The sequence below is a fragment of the Otolemur garnettii genome, unplaced genomic scaffold (genome assembly GCF_000181295.1).
Source record: "Otolemur garnettii isolate 467f Iridium unplaced genomic scaffold, OtoGar3 scaffold00019, whole genome shotgun sequence".
NCBI classification, from domain to species: domain Eukaryota; kingdom Metazoa; phylum Chordata; class Mammalia; order Primates; family Galagidae; genus Otolemur; species Otolemur garnettii.
This window is the reverse complement of record NW_003852414.1, coordinates 18,859,803-18,864,919: the sequence shown is the minus strand read 5'-3', so window position 1 is coordinate 18,864,919 and position 5,117 is coordinate 18,859,803. Positions and strand designations below refer to the sequence as shown.

The 5,117-nt window shown below is 52.6% G+C and overlaps 1 protein-coding gene across 2 annotated transcripts in view; it reads right to left on the bottom strand.

The window, feature by feature from the left end:
* Nucleotides 1-507, bottom strand: part of SEPHS1 (selenophosphate synthetase 1) — a 25,498-nt gene extending 24,991 nt beyond the window's left edge. The window contains exon 1 of one of the 2 annotated variants that reach the window (XM_003786805.3): nucleotides 204-507. The gene's annotated coding sequence lies outside the window, so the exon portion shown is untranslated. The remainder of the gene's footprint in view (nucleotides 1-203) is intronic. The other variant, XM_012803333.2, reaches the window with a different exon arrangement.
* Between the last annotated feature and the right edge of the window lie 4,610 nt (nucleotides 508-5,117).

The following is a 5,117-nucleotide window of genomic DNA, read 5'->3' as shown; positions in this document are numbered from 1 at the left end:
GGGCGGCGCTTCTTTTTTAAAGCGGCCCCACCAAGCCCGGCTCTGCTCCTCTCCAGGCAGGGCTGGCGGGGCCGGCCGTGCACCGCTACCCGTCGGTCCCGGGCGGCCCGGAGGGGGATTTGCAACGGCCGCCGCGGGCCTGTGGACCAATGTTCCCCTTTAAGCCTGGTGTCTCGCCCCCCCTCGCCAGGCCCGCCGCTTACCGGCTCGCTTTGCGCCCTCCGCCTCCTCCCGAGAGCGGGCCGCGGGCCGCTCCCACAATGCACCGGGCGCGGCCGGGCTCCCTTAAGCGTCGCCTGAATAAAAATGCGGCTCCGGCGGCGGCGGCGGCGGGGCCCGGGCCTGCGCCGGGGCGCCGCAGGGGCCCGCCTGGCTCGGCGCGGCCCTGCGCCAACCGGGCGGCAGCGCTCCCGCCAGCTGGGAGTCGAGGGTCCTTTAAGGCCGGCCACCTCCCTTTAAGAGGCGGCGGGCCGCGGCTGGGGCGGCTCGGTGGCTGCTTGCGGCCCGGGAAGGGGGCGGGGGCGCTGTGCAGGCCCGAGCGCGGCAATGATTGGTCTCGGGGGAGGGGTGGGGGGTTGCAAACCCGAGGAGCGGTGGCATCCGTTGCATGATGCAAAAAGGATTGATTTCAAAAGTTGCGAGTTGCATTGGCAGCAGCCTTTGGCGCCCGGGCCCGCTGGAAGGGCCGGGAACGGCTTCCGCCACCTGGTCGGGCTGGACCGCGCCGCGCTCTGCGGGACGCTGTCCCTCGCTCCCCGCGCGTTGCCGCCCGACCGCCCTGGAGGACAATGGCTACAGGAACAATCTGCCAAGGAGCCCAGGAAAAGCGGCCTCTGCGCCAGGGAGAGATTTGAAAACACACACAGCGCGCTTCGTGCGCGGTGACTCCCATCAACTCTCACTCCTATTGTTTAGCTCGGCCTCGAAACTGCCCGGAGTCTCAGTGAAATGTGGAAGTGCCCTGCAAAGTTTCTTGAACACTGAGCATACGCTTGGTAGGAAATCTTGGCCCAAAACAAGCTCACCCGGTTACCCTGACTTTTACACATTCCAGTAAACGTGGCGGTCTGGTTAACTGTATGTGTTTGAATTGACGTCGAGATGGGGCGGGCTTCGGCTGGTGAAATAATTTCTTTGAGGGTTTCCGAGTGTCTTAATACATTGCTGATGAAAAATAAAGCAAATGCTTTATTTAAGTCGACGTCTTTTAGGGCTTCCCTTAAAACTGGTGTAGAGGGAGGCCGACCAAACTTTTCTAGGAACTGGGTCAGTGTTTTGCAAATGCTGGGGGCAGCAGTGTTTGGGGTTACCCTTTGCACGCCACGTTCTTAAAAGTTCTGCTTACCATTTCCCTGCGGTTTTAATCTAGGTGTGAAGGCAGACGTGACGCCACCTGGAAGACCCGGTGGATGCTGGCTCCCCCTGGTTTTGTGTCCTTTCTCTGTGCCCTAAAATTTGGAAAGAACACTGGGTTCTTTAGTGTGATATGGTAGATTTTTGTGGGCATGGCATGACTCCGTCGTTGACTCGCTTGGATTTGCCTTGGAAACATCTGGAAGGACACACAAAGTCAGTGACACAGCATCAGGGAAGAAGGGGACAGATCTCTTTACTGCTCCCTCCTTCCCTTTTTAAAATAGATATTGCATTTTTGGTCCTGGGAGGTTTTTTTTGTGGGAGGAGGGTTTAAGGAAGAAAAAAGTCACAACTACAAAAAAGATTGGGAGGGTGGGGAAAGGTGATACAGCAGAGGTTGCAGGGCCCTATGTGAAAGTTTGTATTGAGGAGTTGGCGTTCATGCCTTAACAAGCAGTTTGTCAGATTTGTCTTTCATAAGTTTAGTCCTGGTGACAATGTTGGAGCCACATCTTTAGTTAAGAGGTTATTGTACTAGTCATGCCTCATAGTGAATACAGGGAATGTTGCCGAGGACAAGGACTTGATGTGATTTAGGGTTTACCATGGAGAGAAAGAAGCATAAGATTTCTACTTTGGGGGACTGGGTGGGTACTGAGGCTACTAACTGGTAGAGCAATTTCTGTAAAGCAAACAAGTTTGGGGGTGAGTTCAGCTTTGGAAATGTTAAAATTCCAGACTGCCGGACATTCCGTTTGGAAGGTAATTGAAAAACTGATCTGGAAGGTAATTGAAAAACTGGTTGGGAGCTTGGGATGGGGTAATTCTCGGGAGTTTGAGATGGAAATCTGGGCTCATCAGCATGAAAAGAGCGTTTGAATCCTCAGTTGGAAGGGAGATTAACCTGGTGGGATAGCTCAGGAAAAAAGTGAAAAAGACCTTGGACAGAGCTCTTGGAAATCGAGTGGCGAAGCTGGCCAGAGGTGATCTCTGCTAAGTCTGTAGGAGATAAACATCCGCGGAACCAAACTCTTCCTCCCTCTGCACCCTCACTGGGCTGGGACTCTCCACCAGCTGCAAAACAGCTGGAGCACAGGGTGTAAGCCACAGATGCCTCCATTCATTTGCAGCCAGGATGCAACCTTGGCCCCAGCTGATCCCGCGGACCTCTCACCCCTCCCTCCCTTTGCCCTGGACATGAGCTGCTTTCTCTCCTGCTTTGCTCTCCTGCTCTCTGAGACAGCCCTCTCTCTGAGGCCTCCCCCAAGGATGCAAGAAAACCCCATTCCAGGGAGCCACCTCCCCTGGGTTTTCAGGCTGTGCTATCTCCATCTGAGTAATGGTTCCCCTGAGTTGCATTACCTGGCTGAGGCTTATTAAAAATACACATTTACCTACTGGAAAAGTTATATCTAGCAGGGTTGAACCGTGTATGCTCCTCCGCCCCACTGGGCAAAAGATGTTTTGACGTCCTAACCACTGGTACCTGTGACGGTGGCCTTATTTGGAAATTAGGTCCTTGCAGATGTAATCAAAGTATGATGAAGTCGTGCTGGATTAAGACACACCCTAAATCCAGTGGCTTGTGTCCTTGTAAGAAAAGGGAGATTTGGAGACAGCAACACAGAGGAGACACGCTGGGAGGCCAACCAGGTGAAGACGGGCAGAGACTAGGTGATAGCACACCATGACCACCGGCAACACCAGAAGCTAGAGGAGGCCAGGAAGGACGCTTCCCTAAAGCCCATGGGAGGAGCCCAGGCCTGCTGACACCCTGCTTTCCCACTGCCAGCCTGTGAGAAAATACAGTTCTGTGGTTTTAAGCCACCACAGGAAAGGACTCCCGCAGGTCTGAGGTGTGTGTGGTGAGCTAGGATGCTAAGGACCCATGTTTTATCAGGTTATCAGGCTCCCTAGGTGATTCTAATGCTTTTGAGGAGCTGCCCTAAGAATTCTGCTGCCTCTGAAACCCAGAGGGATGAAAGGCTGCCTGTTCTCCTGCACCCCACATTCTGCCCACCCCAAAGCAGCTTTGGTGACATCACCTTCCTGTGGCCTGCCTTTCTCATCCAGGCTGGGTGCAATAGCTCATGCCTGTAATCCTAGCACTCTGGGAGGCGAAGGTAGGTGAATTGCTTGAGCTCAGGAGTTCAAGACCAGCCTGAGCAAGACCCCATCTCTAGGCTTGGTGCCCGTAGCTCAGTGGTTGGGGCACTGGCCACATACACCAAGGCTAGAGGGTTTGATCCTAGCCCAGGCCCGCTTAACAACTGCAACAACAATAACAAAAATAGCCAGGCCTTGTAGTGGGCACCTAGTCCCAGCTACTTTGGAGGCTGAAGCAAGAGAATTGCTTAAGCCTAAGAATTGGAGGTTGCTGTGAGTTGTGACTCCACAGCACTCTACTGAGGGCGACATAATGAGACTCTGTCTTAAAAAAAATAAATAAGACCTCATTTTTACTAAAAGTAGAAAAAACTAGTTGGGTGTAGTGGGGAGCACCTGTAGTCCCAGTACTCAGGAGGCTGAGGGAAGAGGATGCTTGAGCCCAAGAGTTTAAGGTTGCTGTGAGCTATGATACCACAACACTCTACTCGGTGACAAAGTGATACTGTCTCAAAAAGTAAAGATAAAAAAGAAGAGGGTGGTGCCTGTGTCTCAGTGAGTAGGGCACCGGCCCCATATACTGAGGGTGGTGGGTTCGAACCGGACCCTGGCCAAACTGCAACAAAAAATGGCCAGGCGTTGTGGCGGGTGCCTATGGTCCTGGCTACTCGGGAGGCTAAGGCAAGAGAATCGCCTAAGCCCAAGAGTTGGAGGTTGCTGTGAGCTGTAACACTACAGCACTCTACTGAGGGTGACAAAGTGAAACTGTTTAAAACAAAAAAAGAAGAGATCTTGGATAATCTAGGGAGAATGAGAGCCCTATGTTTGGTGGGCAGAATAATGGTCACTCCCTGATATCCTTATCCCCAGGACCTGTGAATATATTACCTTACAGGTCAAAACGGGCATTGCAGATGCGATTAAACTAAGAATCTTGAGATGGCGAACTCTCCTAGGCTATCTAGGCGAGCTCAGTGTAGTAACTAGGGTCCTTATAGGGGAAGAGGAGAGGTAGGAGAATCCGTAAGAAGTGGATCCCCGCCCCAGGCCTCCAGAAAAAAATGCAACCTTGTGCACTCATATTACACCCCTGATCTCCAGAATTATAACATAATAAGACATCTGTGCTATTTGAATCCACAAAATTGGTGGTCATTTGTTAGCGCAGTCATAGGTAACCCATATCCCATCCTCTGTGCACCTCTCTCTGCCTCATATAATCCTCATTTCGGAAACTGTTTTGCTGATTTGCAAGGATATTCCACAGACCCCATGAACTGTGTATGTTTTGTAGAAACTGTGTCTTCAATATCCTGGCACCTTAGTGCTTTGCTTGGAATGTGATAGGAATGATAAGAAAGTGGCATTCTGGAATGTGGGGACAAAGAGAATTTTAAGAAGGTGAAAGGACTTGGCGCCTGTGGCTCAAGCAGCTAAGGCGCCAGCCACATACACCTGAGCTGGCCGGTTCCAGTCTAGCCCTGGCCGGCCAAACAACAATGATGGCTACAACCAAAAAACAGCCGAGTGTTGTGGCAAGCGCCTGTAATCCCAGCTATTTGGGAGGCGGAGGCAGGAGACTCGCTTGAGCCCAGGAGTTGGAGGTTGCTGTGAGCTGTGATGCCACAGCACTCTACCCAGGGTGACAGCTTGAG